The sequence below is a fragment of the Hetaerina americana genome, unplaced genomic scaffold, assembly GCF_022747635.1.
Source record: "Hetaerina americana unplaced genomic scaffold, ioHetAmer1.1.p SCAF_7, whole genome shotgun sequence".
Lineage (NCBI taxonomy): Eukaryota > Metazoa > Arthropoda > Insecta > Odonata > Calopterygidae > Hetaerina > Hetaerina americana.
The window spans coordinates 68753485-68778371 of record NW_027287316.1 but is presented as its reverse complement, the minus strand read 5'-3'; positions in this window follow the sequence as shown (position 1 = coordinate 68778371).

The window sequence follows — 24887 nt, the reverse complement described above, 5'->3', positions numbered from 1 at the left end:
CATCACTCCTTCACTATATAGATGAGAGTGTACTTATTTCAACGAGATTCTTTATGCACAATTGGATACCCCTCTATATTTCCTATTTTTTCTATTTTGTTTTTATAACTTTGAAAACATATAGTTGGCAACACCAAGAATACACGTAGTTCATGCATCATCCAGTATTCAAATAGCCAGTTTTGAATTAATCTAGCAATTCACATCTTCATAGTGAAAACGAAATTTATATGAGCATAATTGAAAGGGCAAGCTTAGAGGAAACTAAAACAACTGGAAATTAAAAATTAAACCAAAAGTGTTTTTAATTAATGCGATACATCACTCTAAAGAATATAGTACCTCCACGACTAGGTCTCTTCCGTTCGGAAATTTTAATTGATCTTCTCGGTATTAGGCACAGCTCCCGTTCCACACTACGGAAAGCCGCTAATGGCGCAAGTTTCCTCTCTTCAAAAAAAAAAAGAAGGGATCTCAATATTGAGTTCCCATCCCATGGGATGCGGTTGGCTCGAATGGATAGTTCAGTGAGTTAATCGTCCGTTCCTCAAGGCACCCCTGAAAAACCTAGCGCGCATAATAATCACACTAATGGGTTTAACTTCTCATGCCCGGAAATGTTCCTCGGGATACCACGTCGAATTCATTGAATCGATAAGCTGATGGTAATGTAGTTGAGAAAATTAATTGGAAGGTAAATTTAATTTTAAAAAAAGACGTTCAAATAGAAAGGTAGTGGAGTAGTTCGAAATGATATAGACATGTAATTCTGGTATATGCTATTTCAAGCTTAGAAAAATATTATGGTACGTTTGAAGATATTGATGTAGAAGATGGCTAACGTATAAAACAATACAATGTAAAATAATTGTCAGGAATTAATAGCTTGGTTCCTTTTATTTATAGCGTGTTTGTAGTGGATTACCAAAATATTAGGTTATATCGGTAGGCAAATCATTAAAAATATTCCAAGACTAAGGACTAAAGACTTAAAACTTGTCACAAATATATAAAGCGTGCGGTTTCACATCCAACATTGGAGGTATGATTAGGCCCCCTAATTACATTGGAAGGGCCGAAATTAAAAAGTCACAAAATTAGAGAGCTAGACTGTGGAACTGATTGATTTAAGTATTCGCTTTTCCCGCATAATATTCGCGACAGCAATAAAATGGGGAATACCTAAGAAAATAATAGGTACGCACTGTCCAAAATAGGATTATACATGATTAAATACCCTAAAAACACTCTCCATGCCTAACGTCCTAACCCCCCCACCTTGCGTCTTTGCACCAGGTGAGATGCAGGTGGATAAAGTGAATTAAGTCTAATGTATTTGTGAATTGTCCGTCCGGAATGTGTCGAATAGTTACCGGTAATACGTGTTCAAATTGAATTAGTGCCTGCACTCTTTTATTGTTTTTTCTTGTCCTCTTTATGTAGAAATAGAAATTGCTGATAACTGTATAATACTCGTAATATGTGTAGGCATGTTGCTTGATTGGTGATCGGTCACCCCTTTTCCACGCGGTTTTAGTGGATAGCCGGCCTCCAGGTGCGTGAGGAAATACAGGGATTATGTGAAGAATGGCTGTTGGCCTACCACCCCCTGCCACACGTCCTTGCGACGGCCTTTGAGGTATTATTTAGGTGTAGATATTGAAAATTAATTATTAGGGGATCCTGGATATATTTCTGAGCAAATATAAATCCTAATAAATTTCTCTGTTAACAACATTTTACTTGCTCTCTGCTTCATACGATCAATCCTCCTCAATCCTTTCCTCAATCCATATAATTCTATTCATTTCTCCGCTTTTCTCGCAGGAAGTCGATAGGGTATCCGAACCTCCCTCCAAGACCTCCATATTCCGGTCTTCTCTCCTTCAGAAGACCTTCATCTCCGGCACATTCTCAGCATGCGGCGGAATCTAGCGTCCAGATTTCCAGAAATGGAAATCCCGTCGAAGAAGGATATTCACGTCTTGGGCTCAGGAGCATTCCTGTGACTGCATTTTTCGCGGTTCACTCAAGCCTGTCCCTTACCTCCCTCCATCTGGTTCTTCCTCTCTCATGACACCCGCCTCGTAAATGCCTTTTCAGTTGCAAATAAAATATAATGGCGAAATAACAGTCGCCCAAAGTGTCGAACGAAGCTTTTCTGTAAATTATGAACATGCCCTACGGTAAAAATATGGCGCCGTAGGTATTATTTTATTCATATCGCGGCGGCAACGATCTTCACGTTATCTTCTCAGAAATAAGGCAATTAACCTTGCTCAATTACATTTAAAATAATTTTATAACTCATATAATACAACTATATAATTTACGAGTATATCAATCACTTTGATCGTAAAATATAAATTATCCTTTCGATAATAGCATTGGAAACTCAAGGCTACATGTTGCACGCGCCAATGCACACATTTTATTTCTTTTTAATTTCATATTGACTTCGTTATTTATAATATCACACCGATGTTAATAAATACACATTTTCACTACTGTTAAAAATGAAAAGAAATTTAAAGAAGCGAGATCCCTACCTTTGTTCAACTTGAGCTCCACGTTTGTAGATCACAGCCTTCTACCTCTCGATCGACGGATCTACGATCAAAATGAAACAAAAATATCACGAGTCTCATAGCTAACATAAAATCTTATAATTGGAATAATCTAAATGCACTCCTTGTAACGAAAACACTTGCAACAGATTTATTTTAAACAACACATTTTAAAATACTGATAATTTAAAACATTACCGCTATTTTCATTGCTGAGGTTTTTTCTCTTGTCTCAACCTGCTTAAGACCATAATATTGACACATATTTTGAGTTGGTTACAAGAAAAAGGTTTCTTAGGGCCTGGATAATGTTTGGGGATTCATTAAAAAGTAATGACAAGAATTCTGTCAAGAAGGGCCAATGAGCAAAAATACTCTACGTCTCATATTCAAATGAAATGAAATAAATTACTTTGTAATTCCACCAACTTTATTTTAAAAAAACACGACCTAGGTTTCGAAGTTGAACGTCATCACTAGGTTCAACGTCGAAACCTAGGTCGTGTTTCTTTTATTGAAGTGTGTGGAATTACAAAGTAATTTATTTCATTTCAATATGTGATGCAAATTCCATAAAGTTACGCCTGAGACAAAAAACTTTACGCCTCTTTCGCGATCGAATATTTGGGTTAATTATTTCATGTTGACACAAAAATTAGCAAATAGAATCACAAAAAATATTGAAGATGATACTTAAAATTAAATGAAACTAATCACAAAGACCATCGTTATAGTACTAAAATATAACGCAAATTCATTGTGAAATTTCATTACTCAGAATAATTCACTTGTACATTCTAGTGGCGATAGGAAAAAGTCGAATATTCAGAGAAAATTAGATCTTGATTCTGCCGAATGGAGAAATCGAAGGAAACAAAATAATTTCTAAGATTACTGAAATAGTATTATCGTATTGGAGAAAAATGTATTAGAAAAATCAGGGCCGGAATCGTTGCTCTACAATTTACATAGACCTAATTACAGAAAAAATGGTAAGGATTTAAAATATTTAATACTTTTATGATAATATACTGTCGAAATATAAGTAGAAGTAATGGAAATGTAAATAGAACAAATACGGCTACCTAAAATGGAATCGTTGAAAAAAAACAATATTATTGCCACATGAATCCACAAATACATTGAAAAGGTTAAAATAGAAAGGAATAATATGTCTTTTCCACCAACTTTTATTCAGTACTCCTAATTTGAAGGCATAAGTGTCACCTTCAGGTACCTGGTACCTGAACAAGAAACCTAGGCGTTGAAACAAGTACTACCGAATGGAAATCTGTGAAAATGCCCAGCATTAATCTTTCATTCAAGATGAAATTTCACGTGATCAAGCCTGATACCATCGTGTGTAATAGGTTCAAAGAGGAATTTATATGTTTGCCCATGATTTTTAGGAAAAAGGAAGACATATTCCATTTTTGCTTGTGCAAACAAATTTTCTTATTTGCTGCTTTAATCTTGCTTATCCATCGAATTAGAAATTTTTATGATACTTTATTAAAATTAAGTATATTTGCAATCATTTGGTATAATTTAATTTACAAGAAACTGCAAGAGATGCCGCAACAGTAACTTTTTACTACTACTTAACGGAGTCATTCGCTAATATGCATTTCAATGCAACAATTTCAGAGTGTAAAAATCATCCGCCATTCCTGTCAAGGCGAATGATTTTTACACTATGAAATTCTTGCATTAATTTAATTCTAATTGATTCTTTGCCTATATAAGGAATACCAATCAATCAGTACAATTACATAGAGGTTGGATTTGTCTACCGAGACCACACTTGTCAAACCTTCCCTCTCATCACAGCACGGTTCCTTACCGAAACTAAACTCGTCAGTGAAAACTCCACATGCTTCCAGCGTAACCTTCGCATGAGGAATAGCAATGCTGCATTCTGGGCGCAATTGCCTATCCCGACTTAAGGTCCCGTGTGCCCATAAACTTTACAAGCCATCGCCACAAGCTTAATGCCGTAGAAACCCTTGTGTGGTGAGCTTATCTCAATTTCGTACAACCAATAAGTGTCGTTCCTTGGATTTTGCATGGAAACTACCTTCTCGCACCAGACACAATATTCACCACCTCCTCCACTTCAGCCGCCCATCTTTCCCGCAGACTGGTTCATTGTCTTCCCAAATTCCACCCCTTTTATACTTCTACCCTCTTATCTGCCAACCTCCTTCTCCACTCGGGCCCAAATTTTCTCGCCCCTTTTCTCAACCTCTAGTGCTCTCTTCTTCATACACAAAGGTGCCATCTTCTTACCCTCCACTTTGCCGCGACACCTCGTCCATTGTTGTGACCCGACTTGTCGCCAGATCCGTCGTCTTAGAGCGTGTGTGAGGTACACACTCCCTCCCATTTCTTTTCTAATCCGGCTACTGTTTCAAAACCAAGCTCTTTACACCGCACGGTATGCCCCAAAGTTAGATATAAATAGGCAAAGTTAATGGATGCGTCTCCTTAAATAGCTTCCCTATCCAAAGGTAACGTGGTTTCTTTCATGAAAAATTCTTCTTCTAGGTTAAACATTTTCGCAAATGAGGAGTTCATAGTAGTTACTTCAGGAACACTGGTTAAGCTTTACCGTTCGTCTTTATTTTCTAATTCCACTGAGAACTAAACACCTGTTTTAATAATAAGAGTAATGAAATGCTGGAAAAAGGCATTACGGCGATTTTTTTGAATTGTAGAGCGTATAAGAGGATGTTAATACATTACGTATTTACTATGCAACGGCTCCTCAAACCACACAGGTTCCATCAGTTCTAGTAGACTTTTGGAATAATTATGTATACATTGACATTTCAGTTACATATTGATAGCAACTGACAGCATAATAAATACTCTTACGCCAAGAAAATCAGCGAAAGCATCTGAACAACCTATAGTATATCTGGATATGGCTCTGAATTCCCCGACTAATAATGAGAGAGCCGCGAAACCTAAGAAGCTTATTTTTTACCACAATTCGAATATACGAGGTCTGTTCAAAAAGTATCACGACTTATGTGTTTTTTCAAAATGTATTTATTTATCCATGAATATCTATTTTGTCCCCTTCAAAGTAATCCCCATTACAAAGAAACTGCGGGAGATGCCGCAACAGTAACTTTTAACGGAGTCATCCGCTAATGTACAAATCAATGCAAAAATTTCAGAGTGTAAAAATCACCCGGCGAATTATTTTTACAATATGAAATTGTTGCATTAATCCCCATTAGATATTATACACTTGTGCCAACGTTTTCTTCAATCCTCGAAGCACTTCAAAAAATTATTTTTTGTGTTCATGTTGAGCTCCTCCTTCGATACGGTCTTTATCTCGTCAGTTGTAGCGTAGCGTCATCCTTTCATGGGCCACTTAAGTTTCGGGAACAATAAAATACACTGGGGGCCAGATCTGGCAAATACGGTGACTGCGGCATCATTAGTGTGTTGTTTTTGGCCAAATATTCGTTCAAAAATAACGATGTGTGAGCAGGGGCGTTGTCATGGTGCAAAAGCCAATTCTTGTTATTCCGGGCGTTTGTGGCGGATTGCTTCGCACGCGTAAATTGCGCATAACTTGCAGGTAATATTCCTTATGTACCTTTCTACCCTATGGCAAGAACCCATGATGCACTACGGCCCTAAAATGGAAGAAAACTGTAAGCAAAACTTTCACATTCGACCAAACTTGACGCGTTTTTTTCGGTCTTGGCTCGTGCTCCAGATTCCATTGGGATGTTTGAGCTTTAGGTTCCACATCCCAACTCTAAACCCATGAGTTGTCACCAGTTATGACCGTTTGGAGCAAATTTGGGTCGTCGCGGATAGAGTTCAACACCTCATGAGCAATGCTAATGCGTTGCTGTTTTTGGTCGAAATTGAGTACTTTTGGCACGAAATTCGCCGCGATCCGTGTCATGCCCAAATCATTGAAAAAAATCGAATGCCAATCGATATGTTTAGGTCCTCAGCAACTTTTCTACTGGTGATTTGACGATTGACCAGTACTATTTTCTTCACATCATCAGTGTTTTCGTCTTTTGTTGACGCCCTCGGGCGTTCGGCACGTTCTTCGACGTTCACATCTTCTCAGCCCTCTGAGAACATTTTTTACCACCGATAAACGCTGCTTCGGTCCAAGTTAGCTTCTCCAGATACCAGAGTCATCATTCGAAATTCGTCCGCGCACTTAATTTCGTTTTTCACAAAAAAATTTGATGCAGATTCTTTGATCTATTTTTTTGGTACAGGCAAAAATCGAAGACAAGCGAAAACACGCCCAAGTAAAACAAATGTCAGAAATTAACTCAACCTAAAAAATGGCAGAACCTTTTGGCATAATTGAGAGACATAAGTACCAATATAAGGCCACAAAAACAATCGAAAATCAATATTACGTAACCATCGAAAACTCAATTTTCGCAACACTTTTTGAATAGATTAAGTACGTTCTAAAAAGACTTTAGCCCATCAAGTTATATCGATAGGAAACATTGGCAGATATCTTTTTTACATTTAAGTAGCGTTTATGACACATGAAAAACGCTTGCACACTACCTCATGAAAAATACAAAGCAGAATCTTTTGTACGCTTTGGTTTAATGTTATTCACATCTGGTTAACAAGTACTCTGTGTGGACAATGGTTCGATTTTGATGGTTGAAATTTCCCATTCCATTTAGGGGTAGTAATATTAGTATTACAACTATTATTACTTTTTGTCATGTTAATTTAGATAGGCCAAAATGTATTTCAGAACTTTCATCGCTGTCATCTACAGAGTTTTCCTTGTAAATTCTTACAAGTTCAAAATTTCCTCAAAGCACTGCCATATGTTTGTAGTTCCAAACTTTTCCAATAACCCAATCTCAAATCGGTTATAACCATTGAATGCGTGTATTTCTGTTGGAACCTCAATTCGTATCTTTCGCGGGTATATTACAAATGTAATATGCAGGGAGGAATAAAAACCATAATAAGAATCTTGCTGAAATAAACATGCGGCAATTAGTACAGGAAAATGTACTTTTTTAGTTTTAAAAAATTAAAAAAGTATTATATAATAATATATATATATATATATATATATATATATATATATATATATATATATATATATATCCCTCCCATGGACTACAACCTTGACGTGGTGGATGGGCTTATGCGTTCCGATGACCCCTAGAGCTGTGCCAGAATATTCAAAATGGCCGAAAATTTTGGCATAACTGAGAGACCTAAGTACCAACATAACACGACAAAAAAATAGAAAATCAAATATATGTAACCCGTGAACATACAAAATTAGCGATTCTTTTTTAACAGGCCTCGTACGTTGAGCAGCACCGGTGATAATGGATAATCCTGCCTTACACCTCTTCCTTACACTGCCCATCCGGTTTCTACGTTCCCCATCGCACTCGATCAGTCTGAGACATGTACAGATCAGGGATTAGCCTCCTGTTTCTCCAATCTATTCCTATTTTCTTCAATATACTCATTAGTGTTTCCTAATTTACTCCATCAAACGCTTCTTCGAAATCTACGAAACATGCAAATAAATCCTGATTTTATTTTATATTCATAATAAACATGCGGCAATTAGTACAGAGAAAGGTACATTTTTAGTCAAAAAAGTAGTATATATATAATATATATCCACTCCCATGGACTTCAAGCTTGACGTGGTGGAAGGGCTTATGCGTTCCGATGACCCCTAGAGCTGTGCTGGCGGGAGTAAAAATAATTGGTCCTGGTAGGATTGCCCATGCCAGATAGGTCGAAATTTAGGAGCCAGACGAAAGGTAAAGGAAAGGCAAAGGCAGCAGGACAGAAAACCAGCAGCAGGACAGAAAACGCAGGAGAACAAGACCAAATTAGTAGGAATGGGAGCGTGGAATGCTAGCACAATGATGAGGACAGGGAAATTGGAGAATTTTAAGCGAGAGATGGAAAGGGGAAAAATCGATATTTTAGGTCTATGCGAGGTGAGATGGAAGGAAAGCGGGGGTTACTGGAGTGATAATTATAGAATAATATACAGCGGTGAGGACGAGAGCCAACGAGGGGTTGCCATAGTATTAAATGAAGAGGTAGGAAGAAGCGTAGTCAGCATAGAACAGGCAACGGATAGAATATTACTAGTAGAGATAAAAGCATAACCGACAAACTTGGTCATTGTTCAAGTACCCATGCAACCGAGCAACCATACGGAGGAAGAGGCCGATAGGATATAAGATCAATTGGAGGGCGTCATCGCGTGTGTTCCTGCAGGGAAGCATTTGATAGTGATGGGGGATTGAAATGCGACGGTGGGCGAGGGAAGAGATGATGGTAAGGTGGTGGACTACGGTTTGGTCACGAGGAATGACAGTTGAGTTCTGCAGGAGACAGGGGTTAGTCATCACCAACACTTTGTTTGGATACCATAAAGGGCGCAGGTATGCATGGAAAATGCCAGGTGACTGAGAAATGTATCAGTTAGATTATATTATGGTTAGGCACAGGTTTAGGAAGTACAAAGAGTTGAACGATAAATTAAGGCGGGCAACAAATAAAGCAAAAGAGGCATTGTGGAAAACGCATTGCGAGGATATGGAAAGTTTTCAGATGAAGGGTGAAATTGGGGCGCTCGACAGCAAGGTTAAATCTTTATCGGGAAGTACGAAGGGAAGATCTATGCTAAAAGTTAGAGATAAGGCGGGTGAGATAAAAGTTGATACAGAAAAGATCCAAGAGACATGGAAGGAATATATAGAAGAACTTTACAGTCAAGGACATAGACCGACAAAGTACACACACAGCTTTCAGCCTTCTCTGAAGCCTTATTCAGTTCAGACTCTGAGTCTGGCCTGAAGATGACCTCAGGGAAGGTCGAGGGCTTCAACTTTGTGTTATGTGAGTGACCTTTTACGTGTTATCTTTTTTATTTTTGTGTTCTCTTGTGTCGCCCAAATTTTAGATTGCTCTAATGAGTTCTTCTTCATCATCGATTTATATATAAATATATATATATATATATATATATATATATATATATATATATATATATATATATATATATATATATCAATATATATATATATCAATATATATATATATATATCAATATATATATATATCAATATATAGTATATATATATATATAAGATATAATGGATGACATACAATATCAGATTTTTATAAAAAAGATTAAATAAACGCTTTTGGTAATCCATCTACAGTTTATTTTTTTTCTCATAGTGAAATGGTGTTTTTTGCAATATGAGAGGACCTATTCCAACTTATAATTGATACTGAGCATAACTGGTAGAGAGGCAGGTAATAAAACAAAAGTTAAGTAAATATATTACAATATTACATAAATGAATTGAAATAAAGTATAGTCGGTGCTTATCATATAAACGAAAAAGAGATGCAAACAAAGCTTTACCTATGTTCAAGCTCCTAACTTTTGGTTGTCTGATTTTGAAGTTGAACGTTTTATGTACTGATGAAATTTTAATTCAGAGCTTCAGAGGTCAAGTAATTGGTTATTACTTCCGCTCTTTAACAAGCCAAGGTGTACATCAAACTCTCAATAATTTAGCTTCACGATGTGGCTTTGGGGGAATAATTAGTGACAATATAAATGCAAAGTATTTTAAAATTATTCACTTAATGACAAAGATTTAAAGTAGAAAACTAGAAGTAGAAAATAGCGCAAAAACGAGGGCAATTTAAATTCACTGATAAATAGAAATATGTTCTCCTAATTATTAAGAGTTCAAGTGGCACTAAAACTTCGATATGTGAAATATACACGGTGGAATTCTTTAGCTCAAATTTTGCTATCGTAAACCAGAAAAATCTCAATCCGTTATTATCCGTTCTAACGAGTATTTACCATGCTGAGTGATGGTGCATGTGCCCTACGCCAAATACATGGTGTACGTGTAAGATGAAGTTGGACCACAGGGTCTCTATTTCGCTAGGGTTTACACCTCTCCTCCTTCCACCTGGCTCGATTTTCTTTGAGCTCCACCAAGTTACCCTCGATTACTTCTCGAGCGGCAGCCTCTCACTCGACCACACCTCCCTGCCTCCTCATCCATTGAGTGTGGTTCTCCCTTTTCCGTTCTCTCAACCAACCCCACCACCTCTCTCACTCCTTTCACGTTACATCACCCTACTCCCCTCCCTCTCAAATCTCGACACCCTCCAATCTCCTTCTCCTTCATCTTAGCCACCGCCGACGTAATGTTCGTTTTCTCGCGTCTTGAGACAGGGTCGGGAAGGGAAGGTGCGAGAAGTGTGGTGGAAGGAGCGGGAGGACCTCCCGCCCTCTTTTAAGTCCCTACCCCACCACTTCTTCCCCGTTCCCTTCTCTCGAGGCGGCAGTCTAGACGCCATACCTTTCTGGCTCATACTTCTACTTGACCTGAGACCTAATTTTCTCTCGGCCCAGCGTCCTGATTACCATCCATTTCACACAAAACACTCACTCTTTATATAAAATCCTTATCGGTCGCCCAGAGGGAGGCGGTGAGACTGCACTTGTGCCTCGCCGCTCTCGCTTTTTTACTCAATGCCCATTCCCACCCGGCCCACATCTTCACAATTCTAGCGTCTTTCCCGCACTCTTTCGCTATAATCTCCTTCTACTTCCAACTCCCCTCTCTTTTGCGGGACCGCGCCTGTTTACGACTTCTCTCTCTCACCTTATTACGATTCTTCCTTTTGACTCTGGTTACTCAAGTATCATAAAAAGTTATTAATATCTATGTACTAGTTATACTTATCATACATAATTCTTCTTTCATATTGAAATTCAGCTAAAATATAGAAAATACGATAAAGCGCTCATTTTGAATAAAAGTAAACTGAACTAATAAATTTTGGGAGTGTATGTTGAATTCGTTCCTGTGTTCTTTGAAATTCCCTTGAAAGAAAAGGTTCAATAACAGTGAACTCATTCTAAAATATCTGAGATACCCAGTCTACAACTTTCTTCCTATGGCTTTCCCTTTCATGACCAGTAATATGGCCAGCATTAATAATATACAGTCAGTTATTGAACTAATCAAGTGTACTAGAACTATTTGTGTGCCCCTGAGTGGCAAAGTGAAAAAAATACTTTCGTAATTATTTTCTCTTAGACTTTGTTTTTAATCACGCAATATTTTAGAAATCTCTTCTCTTTCCGGGTTACAAGAATTTGGCAATCGCCACTGTGACAGAAATGAGCCACCGCTGACAGTACTATGCCGGTGACAACATTCAAAGAGCCAAAAAACACTGGCGATCCAAATTTGAGTTGAATAAACTAGTTTGAAATACTTGTTCTTTCAATATGAAATAAACAATAAAAACATCCCAAATAAATACCTGAATTAAGGACTTTAAAATGCGATAAAGCCCACGGAAATTATAAAGTAGGGCTAAAGTTGAAAGAAAAGGGAATAATTAGTTTGTTAAAACAAATAATTAATTTCTGGTAAAATTCTAATTAAGAAAACCGGCTGAAAATTAGAGAAAACGTTTTCTTAGGAGGCATATTATTGGAATTGTAAAGGAACGTTGCATAAGGACGGTGGAATCAAGAAATATTAAGAGGCCAATAATTATGGTAGAGGTAACCATATGGTGAAAGGGAGAAAAAATTAAAAGAATGTGGACGCGAGTTTGTTTAAAAGAATGAGTAAATAATTTGAGATATTTGTGACAACCAAGTAGGTACGTGGTTAAAGTAGTATTTAGGGGAGGCGCCCGACAGCTGAGGTCATTTGCGCCATAGGGGATGGACAGGAAAGGGTGAAGGGAGGATAGAAACCCGGCGTCGGCATTAGCCTGCTCTTTACGAAAGGCGCCAAGGGGTCCGCAGCTTAACGTCCCATCCGACGGACGTCGTACTCACTCAAAGTGCCCTCAACAAAGCGCCTCAAGTAGGGATCGAGATACCTCTGAAAAATATTCAACACCGCCGGGATTTGAACACGAACCCTCGTATCGTACTGGGTGGGAAGCCAGTACGATAGCCATCGCACCAATCCCGATCCCCACGTAGTTGAAGACCAGTGCGATGTGACGAGGAAAAATTTAAGGAATAGAGAAGTTTGAACTCGCTATAAGATTGACGGAAGAATAATAAAAGCTACCAGATCGAAACAAAGGACAGGAACACTATAGAAAAACTATAAAAATCTGTAAATAGGACCGCTACATATATAGGGTATGGTTAAGAAAATAGAATGGGGAACTAAATGGTAAAAATGTTAAGCAAATTCCCCGATATAAAAGTAGGGAATACGAATGGACAATGGTGATTCAGATTAAGAGTCACTACATGGTTGCGTTGTATTCACGTCATATTTGTGCATCGAGTATAGCTCCAATGTTATTCTCAGATTACTAATTAGGAATATATGCTCGTGTGTACGCAATATGAAAGTCAAAACATGCGTCTTAGAGAAAGTAAATTATGTAAAATACGTACTCAAATATGTACTCAAATATATGCTACTTTCATACAATTATTATCTTCAAGCTATAGTACTCATACCAAACGGTTTTTGAACATGATTTGGTGCCTTATAATGAGCTTTTTAAAAACTAGTATTCTTTACTCCTATCCCATTTTTACCTCTAGGAGGTTGTAAATGAATTTTAGTGTATTTAAAAAAATCCAATAAATTTTCCCCCATTCAACATTCTACATTGCAGAAAAGGTATTTGATCACAGCGAAATTTTCAGTCAATTCATTATGAGTCTATGGAAAACTAATAAATTAATAAGAAATGATTTTATTTCCTTTTGCACTCGTTCTAAGCCCTTAAAAAATTCTGGCTAATGGGAAGCCAGAGCAATAACGATTTCTACAGACATTTAAAAAGACATTTGATGGTATTTACTTTAATGAAGCAAAACATTCTTATTTAGTTCATCGTAAATCCACGTAATTAGATGATGCATCAATGTTACATGATAAAATAGCTAACTAGTCCATTTCGCATAATAAGTTCATCATGGAATGTATCCAATTTTGAACGAACACTACTCTTCAGCCTTGAGCGTAATTATATTATAGTTAAAAATACAATGCTTATTTAAGAAATTATAAAAAGCTCCTGTTACCGAATGCCCACGACTACGTACTCAAAAACTTTGGCTATGGTTCATTCTTGATGAAGGCTGAAGACACGGCGTGACATTCTAATTATTACATTCATCGAGGACTTCAATGAAATTAGTTCAATTAAAATCAGGTTTACTCTTCTGCGGTATTAGAATTAAAAATTATCCAATGAAATCTTTTTGATAAACGCTTTCGTCATACAAAAAAAATATATCCATATGCTCCAAAATAAGTGTTGGCATATTATCAATGCGAAATATCTTGCACATATCCATTTCTTAAACAGCGTTTTATATTTCACAGCAATGAATGTTCTTAATAATCTGTCAATATCCTGGAAGCAGGAAATACTCCAAATACGGCAGTTTCAACCAATTCATTCGTGTTCCTACTGCTTATACGATTTTTAGCAAAAACGCCTAAAACCTTTGCAACCTTTAAATCATGCATCTAAATGGACTGAATAAAAAAATGACTTAATTTAAATAAAGAATATATACTCGTACACCCACAAAATTAATGAACCATTAACTTTCAGTATACCGATTTGTCTCATTTTGTTTGAATCAGATTTCTGAGGTGGCGGAAGACCAAATGTAACGAAACTATACCCAAAACGGCCTTTTCGAACTAAAAATCTTCATGTTAGGAAAATTGGTTTGAGGAAAATATATAGGCAAACATAAATAAATAAAGGTACGCTAGTGCAAACTGATTTTTTCCTTTTCCCTTCTAAAAAATCTCGCCTGACAACTGAAATGCCCTTCAGGAAACACTGCCACACTTACGTAAAATACCGAGCGGGAAAACGAAAAGCACCTTACATTTACCACTCATTAGTCCATACACGACTACGCCCTTCGCTCTTTTCGCTCCCCCTCTGCACATGAGAGTGCTCCCGTCCCCATGGTTCCACGACCGACCTCTCCACGAAGGCCAACTTCCTTCTTCCGCCGGTGCTCGCTCCATTAACCCCCTAGTCGGGCGGTGACGTCACAGTAGATAGATGCATCCGGTGCCGGTGCAGCGGGGGTGAGGAGAGGGCGAAAGCAGGCTGGGAGGCAAAGGAATGGGGGAGAGGATAAAGAAGAGAGGGAAAGATGGGTGGGGTTGGGAATGGAGCCGCATTTCCCCGTTTGAACCACGTTCGCCAAAAATACCCCCAAGGAAAGGTGTTTTTCGATATTTTGGAATTTGGCTATGTGAAATTTTTGTAGCTATTAAATTCCATCATGTTAGTGGAATTTTGTCAATTGGTTTTCAAAAAACTAAACTAACTCATAATCCTCGAGCATACTTTATATGGTCAAATGTTGAGTTCGGGGTAACCCGCTGTTATGAAAAGATAAAATCTTAGAATAGATGTGTAAATAAGTGAGAAAACGAATCGTTTTATCGACATATCGATTCTTTTAATCAAATTTCTCAGAAACCTCTGTTTGTGGCATTTACAACGGTCTTGGAATACTTTTCTCTGAAGTTCCGCCGATGTTTCCCGCTAAGCCCCGTAGCAACTTCAAGAGTTCGTATAGATAAGAATAACATATAGAAAGATGGAGTTAGCACACAGAAAGTGATACTGAAAACTTTGTTCTTAAAAAAACTATAATACGATAGCTAGCAATTGAAATATATACCTAGTAATTTACCCATATTAGGTATTTAAACTAAGTTGAATTATTATTATCAGTTAACCGTGGGCGTATTTCATATGTGTGCAAAACGTAGTGAGAAATAGTGGTGTAATTAACAATTTAAACCTATTTTTAGGTTTTAATTACCTACATGACCATATCAACAAATAAACATCTATATATATAATCCATTAGAGAAATACCTTAATTAACTTTCGCATTCAGGGAGACTATGGTTAAGTAATACTGTATGCAAACGTGGGCTAATCTTAAAATAAAACCGGTTTCCTAACTCTTTATTCTGTTGAAATAGTAGTAGTTCATACGATAGAGTTAAAGAGCGAGGCATTTTTCTCTTTAATGCTCATACAGTAACAACAGATGATTAAAATACATATGCATAAGAAATTATAAAATAAATTAAGCTATTTCGTGTCATACTTCGCATAAAAGCGTGTCACAAGCATTTATTTGAATAGGTTCACATTCATTATGTTGAGATATTGAACATGCTTCTGAATGCCACAAGAATTCAACAGCTTTTAAAGACACACGACCTCAAGGAGAGAGAAAAAAGGCTGTCGGCCCCCACTGGATACAGGGTCAATTAGGTGCCTGATTTCCTCGCATCTAACCCGAAGAACTAAGATCCGCTAAAATGGAGCGCCAAATATCCCAAGGGTATTTGTCGAGCCTTTTTGTGCCTATGCCTACCTCAATAATAGGTTCTTAATGATTACTTAAGTCTATACGTATGTGAAAAAAATTAAATTCAGAAAAATATATATACTGAAATTATAATATATTAATTGGGATTTTATTGAATAGTTAATAGTAGATCAATGATAAATTGATAGTAGTTGATTGAGCAGTGTAGTGTACGAGGTTTTGGTCTCTTACATATTCATGATGTGACAAAATGTTAATAAAATAAATATGCAAAAGTACTGATAAAATAAATAAAGTTAGTATCACATAAACCGTTAATTGGAGATGTATCCCTTTAGCCCTGACGAAAATCGGATTTGATTGGAACGATAAGATTTTTTTTAAAGAATCATTTTAAATCTGTACAAGACATAGAAAACCGAAATCGATACATATGGAAACAGGAAAGTAGCAAATATAAGACAAAGGTATGAGACAAAGTTGTCTTCTATTTTCTTACCTACTTAATTTATTGTTAAAACATTTCACTATAGTGAAATAAAAAACCAAAGGTATGAAAGTAAATAGAAGACGTATCCACAAATCCCCTTTCCTAATGATATAATAAGAATCGAATTCTCTGAATAGGACACGAATAAGATGTTCGAAATACTGTCTAAGGATCTAGAAGAGACTAAGCATGAGATTTGATATATTTTATGTACACGAGCTGATGCGACGTGAGATATGGACAATTAATAAAGCGGAATGAAACAAACTACAGGCGATGGAAAATATGAATTTGGAGGAAACAGATGAAAACAAGCTGGGGAGAAGGAAAAAGTAATTAAAACGTGTAAGATGAAATAAAAAGACAATAGATCGCTTTTGAAAACTAAGAGCAAAAATTGTCAAAGCTGATTGGACATATACTTAGGCATAAAAAAATACCTAAAAACAGTGGAAATAAAAGCTGCAAGACAGAAAGCAAGAGAATGTTCTAGAGCTATTTTCTTACAGAACAGAGAACATGAGATAGACTTGACATTATATGCATGCCAAATGAAGTAGTAATGAATAGAGAGGCATGGTTATTACAAAGAGGCATTGCCCTCATTGTTCGAGGATAATTAAATAAAAATATATTCCAAATTAATATAGTATAGAGATAAATGGAACGGAAAATATCGCTTGTTTGGTATCGTTTATTGTATCGCCTGTAAAATATAATAAAAAGCATTTTTCACCACATGCTTTTTAAGTTCACTACAAAACCACTAACGTGTACTGGTTTTCTAATTGTTCCCCATCTCTCTACATCTGTTGCTGGAACGAGTACTAACGAGGGAGACAGAACAAGTAAATATGTACAAGGTATTCACGGGAAGGGGATAAGAGTGGAGCGGGCGAAGAAACAGGTAAAATGAGATAATGTAAACGGAATGGATTATTTAGCAGTTGGAATAAAAAGAGTTCATTAAGATGTGATGTGGAACGGTACTGGGAAAGCAATAATGTTGAACATCATAATGGACCCAGCCAGGGGCAAGACTTTCTCTTTCCGGAATAGCGCATTATCTTGAAAGATTTAATTTCTCGTTAAAATGCATTAAAATTCCTAGGCAGTGTAGAATCCCCGGGACTCTATTAATAATAAAATATCACACTGCTGTTTCCTTTACTCAAGCCATTTTACTTTCTACGGAATTAAAACTTTCAAGCAACCACAGATGCACGAAGAGATTAAAAATGATATACACCTGGAGTTCCCGTTCAGTTATACATAAATTATTTTCATATCAGCTGTATTTTATTCTAAAAATGTCCATATTACTATTGATATACCCAGCTTGTATTTCAAATTTGCCAATGAATAAGAGATAGAAGAGAACGGGGCTATTAAATGCATGTTCGAATTCAAGGCCACTATAATATCATTTCGTTCGTTTTAAGCATTCACTGACAACATTTTATGAAAACCACCGGGATTTGTAGATCTTGTCGTTAAGAAATAATACATGTTTGCGCTGTCTATTTATTAAGTTTCGAATAGGCATAGGCTATTTTTCGTACCTTTATCGCCGCGGGATATTTTTTTTAAATGTATGAATATATTTAATATAATAAACGTATAATATATTTAATACTAAAATACTTAAAATACGAATGATTTTCGTTTAGTATAAAAGGTTTACTCGTAGATATTTTTCTGCGGAAATAAGCGCGTTTACTTTTTCAAATCCTGAATAATTTACATCTGTTACTAATGCTGAAATAGACTATTTTCGATTATTATAACTATTAGTTAACAACTTCCAGTTATTGTGATCTTCAAAATCAATGTGACACTACGATAAAAATGTCGCAAGTCTGTGGCAGAACGGTCATGAAAATGGAAGAAAACGTTGTTAAATAACTGGTAACGGTACTGAAATACATATAGAAAAACTGTTATGTGGGAATTTTGAATTAATATAACGAATGGATATATCGATTAACCCAAGCAACTCTCAACAAGTAATCGTCAAATGCATGTTTAATCACAAATTACCACGTTCTCTTGGGGCCTGTGTGAGATATTCAGAGATTACTCTGATATTCAACGGCGTAAACCCAACCTATTTTCACTCATTCTTCCGCGATTTCCTTAAAAATATTCTCGAAAAGTAATGACCCCCCACGAGCCCAGAATGATGGGATACGAACCTTAGACCTCCCGTCTATAAATCCCATAAAGCAACCACCTCGAGCTATAAATCACCTCGACTCTTCCACCTCCTCCTGATTTCTCCCCTGCTCAAAATGGATGATTCTTCCTCCTTCGGGAAGCTATTTGTTGCAGTCGGCAGAGGAATCCTTAAGGAGGATGGGAGACGGACGAGACGATCTCCCAGGCGGAGCCTAGACAAGGGAAGATGTATTTTTTTCAATCGGAAACCAATGAAAAGGTCGCTTCGATCCCCAAGGGGCAAGAATGTAAGGAAAAATTGCAAATTCAATACCCCCCGCGGTAGAGGTACCTTTCTTTCTCTCTCTCTTACTCTCCTCTGATTTATTACCCATCTCCAAGTTCACGAAACGAAGTCTATTCATATCACCGTGTCCAAAGGGAAAATATATTTTGGAACGAGTCTAATCCCTCGTCGAAAGGATAAAGATTATCTAAACGCTTATATGAAGACCATCATATAATCTTTTAGAATCTCAATTTTTTACCCAAATGGGTCACCAGGATATACAATTTTAGGCTTGAGCCAACGGGCCATTGATAGGAAACCGGATTATAAACGTTGTGTCATTTATTCTGGTATACATATATATAAATAAATAAATAAATAAATAAATATATATATATATATATATATATATATATATGTATATATATATATGATAGTTATCCATCACTCAGGTAACTGAGAGTGATTATTTTTATTCAAAAAAAAAACAGTCGCCTATAAAGTTTTGCCAGCAGAGCTCTATGAATACCGCTTTGCTTAACAACTGTTACATAATCCTTTAACCTTATCTCTAATGGTATTGCAAATTTTATCTTTTGTAAAGTTATATTGTAAAGTATTTTGAGAGGCTACCAATTTATAAATAAAATTGAGAGCTAATATTAATTTTAATTTTTTACCAATTAATACATTCCCATTCTAGTTAACTATATAGGGATTCATCTTGAGTCATTTACGTTCAATTTTTGTAAGTACTTTGTGATATTTATTGTACACTGACGTCAGTGATATATTGTATATTGACCTCAGTATTAGAAAAAAATATCGATAAAAATTGAATCAATTCTTTTATTATTTCCCAATGGTTTGATAAAATAGCTTCATATGAAAAATATTTTTAGACATTCAAAGTATTTATTTAACTAATTTATCTAATGACAAACCTCAAGCACACTATCTTTATGCTACTTGCAAAGACAGAGAAGTCCTTTTTAACTTAAAGGCAGGAAATAATTATAGCTTCTACTTACGATTATGTGTTTGAAATGCAATAATAAGAGTGATAAAATTTGTCACGCAGTACATGCATGTTAAATAGCCCTTTCGACGCCCCATGGCTATTCAATCGAGGAGGCTGAAACATTTTTCCATCTAATCTGATTGTTGATCGAAATTTTCTTTTAGCTACTCAATGTTCATTGTCTTTTATTGCCATTAGATGGATTCATATTTCCAACTCACCGACTTATAATTTATGATTAATTCATTTATAATTATATTAGGAAAAATACGAAGCACAGAAGCATAAATTAGAATGTTTTCTCTGAAAGAAATCACTTCTACACCAATATAGCAGTACGCATGTAATGTCGTAAATGTTGCGTGTCGTAAGAGATATTTAAGTAAGAATTGTGTTGCGTCAGTTTTCAGGGTTAAATAAATTGATAAAACCAAGTATTTATCCATTTGAAAATGCCAAAGTAAAATAATTCAATGAGTTAAACAGGAAAATGCATCTTATAAGTATAAACCTTTGGAAGTGCATAATTTGGATTAATTTAATGTTTAGGGGGAATAGAAATATTTCCACAGGTGACCTTACGCACACATAGGTGAAACATATCGTAAGAACTAATTATATTTGAACTAATTTAAATAATAATTCCACAAATAATGAACTTCATACTAATATTTGAAAACGGACTAAATAAAGTCCCAGTCTTTCCTTCTGTGTCATGAAATTTGCTTGGCGGCTAAATTTTGTTTGGAAAGAACAACCATAGCTAACAAAAAGAAATACTTTTTAGTGAATAGGCGTAGAAAAACTAATCTTGGTGCAACGATTCGTTTCGTAGTTTCTTTCTGTTCCAGGACAAAATAAAGACATCTGTGGCCCAAAAAATTTCTAATCTTCAAGAAAACCGACGTAGTCTCTGCGCTGAAGATGGAATAACAAAGGATGGCGCCGGGTTGACTACAAGCACGAATATCATTTTTCGGGTCGTGTAAGTGTAGCTGCAGAGAAGAAAGAAATTGTTTCCCCTAGAACGCTTGCAAGGGTGCTCTCTTGTAACCAAGTGAGAACTTGGAGAGGGCAATCGAGGTTGCCATTTGGAGTCACCATACCCGACCCTCGCAACTTAGTTCCTCTATGTCTGCCCCAGCCACGGAGTCGATGGCGCCCCATTGGTACCGGTTTGCATCTCTACACTTCTTCCTACGTTTTCAAGCCCGGGTAAACAAAATAGAGTTTGCACTTCTACGCCGGCGGCAGACCAATTTGAGGGAGCCACATTCTATGGCTACAACTGCATGACAATACCCCCATAATAACGATGCTCTTCCTACAACTCCCAGGCCACCACTCCCTGGCGCCTTCCCTACGCAGTTGGCTTAAGAAAGCGGACCCGCCCCGACGACGCCTGGTCAGCTATCTACAAATGAACATTTGTGGACAAATACCAATATTGAGACGGGAGTGTATGCCAAGTCCACTGATGGCTACAGTATGTATGAAGGAAAAAAAGTCTACATATCTAAAATCCAATCTATTCCAGTCCTATTTCAATCCCTTCAATCTAATACCAAATCCATTCACACGATCATATTACAGCTGATCTTTCTTGATCGAGCTGCCTTGTGAGAACTTGAGGGACTCCCGTTACCTTTAAATTAAAACCAACATCCACCGAAAATATAACTCCATTAGTATAGAGCTTATTGCCATTTAATTATAGTCTCTGCATGAATTACTCCAGAAAAATTACCGAAAATTTCAATGAAAGCATAATTTAAAAATAGGTTTGCTTTTCTATGAACCGAAATCAATCTTTTCTCATGGATACTTCAGTAATTAAGCTGATAAAAGCTAAGGCATTGAGGAGAAAAAAATGATTTTCATATCTTTTAAATTATTATTTTTCCATCCATACAGTATATCTTCCTGCATTTGACGACTCGTTGAATATGATGAATAAATATATTATTGGAAACAAATACTATTATTGGTAACAAATACTAGGTAATTCTTAATTTGTTAAACTAGAAAACCACTACATCAATGTGCGTGAGGATTAACTTTCGAAGTCAGCACTGGCTCGTGGATGTTAGGTAGTTTAAGGTAACTTTCAACTTTTGACAAAGGCTTCATCTTTTTACAAATATTTCGACAATAATAAATAAGTATAGACATATGAGAAATAAACGCGCTATTCAATGAACTACATGTTTATAAAGTGCTAAATGCAATAGAAATAGAGCGGAGTTCAAAAAGTAAACGAAATCAAAAAGAATATAAATCAGTGAGTTCGGAGAATGAAATGATAGGAAAAATAATTATTACGGGTAGCTTACCGGTTAAGATAACATTTGTAAGGGGAAGAAATATGTGAGGTGGCAACAAAAGCACGATTTGTAAATATGTGTAGGGTATATGCGAGTAGAGGTGATAGGAAGCCGAAAACGGATGAACATATACTTTGGGAAAATGTTTGAAAAAACGTTTTGTTTCAAAAACGAAATTTCTATATAAAGTTAATGGAAATTAATACAATCATACACATCAATGGCTATTAATATAACGTTTCAGGTCCTTAATGCCCGGTATCTATGCTACGCAATTTTCATCTAATTATAATAACATGCTCCTGATGGAAAAGATGAGTCAAACCGAATATATTATACCCAAGTTAACTTGCGAAATAAAGTAAAAATAGAAGTGACTGAGATTTTTATGCAGATAAAATTAGAAAAAAAAAATGGGTGATTATCGAATAAATTCCGTGAAAAGAATAAAGAAAAATGAAGGAATACAGTTAGCAAAGAAACGTACATCGGAATTAGTAATTTAGGAAGCAAAATAAATTACTTGTTATTGTAATGTAAGCAACCATGTAGGCAAGGGATTAAAGTGTGAGAGCTGAGGGGATTGGAAATATACAGTGATGGAACACGTCACCACAGGCACCCAAGTGATACTGAGGGAATTAGAATAATATCTGGTAATCTATTAAAAATTCTATTTTGAAGAAATACCTATCTAATGGTGCTAACAATGGAAGAACGTCGAGTACTATTAGAAAGAGTTTATACACATATAGCTAAAACTCATTACAGGATTCGCTAGAACTGGAAAATATACCCTTAGGATAAGAATTGCTTTTTACAGTGTTATTAGATGAACTAACGTTGAATTTCTTTTTTGCATGAAGAAAATTGGGGGTAATATTTTTTCAAATATGTAATGAATTCGAATTTGCTCCTGACTTCGAGAAATTAAGGGTGTCGGTTGGATCCAACATTATTTTCAAATTAGGCAATCTTAAATTGAAATAATTGATACCACACTGGTAGCAGTGAATACAAGTTTCTCCAGCCATAAGGTACGTTTGTAATTAAACCAAAGCAAAACAGGTACAAAAATATCTCAATGCCATTTTAAGAACACCGTATAATTCCTCACATTTATTACGAAAGTCATCATCATTTAGTAAAATTACCTGCCACACACTCACATGAAGGGCTTATAGATGTAGATAAGAAAAAGAAACTAGCCTTTTGGGCAATATAAATAACCACCCATCTGCCATTGAGTGACTGACTATAGCTTCTATTGATGAACTTAGTTTAAAAAATATTAAACATTGAAAAATTTCGCCATCGCAATTTCGTTTCCACGTCATAGGAGAAAGCACGGTAAAATGGGAGTGAACGCACTCACGCATTTACGTTTTAATGCAAGCCCCTGGCGTGCACTCCCGAAGGAGAGGTCTTTAAGCGGAAGGACAGGAACAAAAGAATCGGTGTGCTAGGGAGCCAAGAGAGAGAGAGAGAGAGCGTCGTCGTCGCCGGGAGATAGAGCGAAAAACAAAAGCTTAACGCTTGCTAAATGAAATTCCCATGGCGCTTCCCAGGGAACTCCTTCTTTTACCTTTTGAGTCACTGGCTTATTGCCTTTGGGCGTAAAAAAAAAGAAAGGCGCCGAGGAAATAAAGAAATAAAGAGAGGAGAGTTAAGACGTTGTGTCATTTTTTTTTATTTCACCCTGTCCGTGCCTTGAATAAATAAAAAAGGAACTAAGAGCGAATGATGGACATTAGTAGTTGCTTGATTCGAATGTTCATTTAATTTTTTTTCTTTGTGAAAATTTAGCGTCGAATTCTCCGGTTAACATTTCAAATTTATAGCTGAGGTTCCATCGCGCAAGCAGCTGAATATTTCCCACATACAGCAAAAAAAAATAAAGGCACACCATTCATGTACATGCAAAGTTTTCTGAGAAAGGCGTTGCTCTATGTCTTATTGTTTTCAGCGAGAATTGATGACTTTCTCATTTTGTTACTCAATGAATAATTGTTTCATCCTGAAAATTATACGCAATCACTTTATAAGCAAATGAAACTAAGTTTGGAAAACCCTACAACTACTAATTACTATGGAAAGATTAAATTGTATTTGTGTTCTTTTTGTATTTCGAAAAAACATCTACACAGATGACGATTACAATTATGCTTTCCCAGAGTCTCATTAAATTTGTAAATAGTCAAAAGCCTGCTTTCAATCTATTTTCAAATAGTATGTGGCCCAGTAATTGCCATTCTCACCTCAACGGAAAACTCTGCGTGATATGGGCAATGAAGTTCGCCACGTTTCTCGTCGCGAAATGCAAAGGCAGTGCGGATATTATTCCCTCAAATGATACCAATGGGGAGGGTGTCCTTTGCTCTCCTGAGATCTTTTAGTGCACCGCGAGGTCGAAACGGTCTCTTTAGGGCCCACAGGTGCAGCCCAGCGTTAACGGTATTTGATGTCCATCTGTAATTTGAAATCATTACTCCGTGAACTTCCGGCCAACTCCAAGCGAGCCACGTACGCTTTCGAATTTGCGGTACGCCGAAGGTGCAAATAATGCTCCCATTCTCTCTTTTGCATGCGGGACCTTGAGGCGGGGTATGG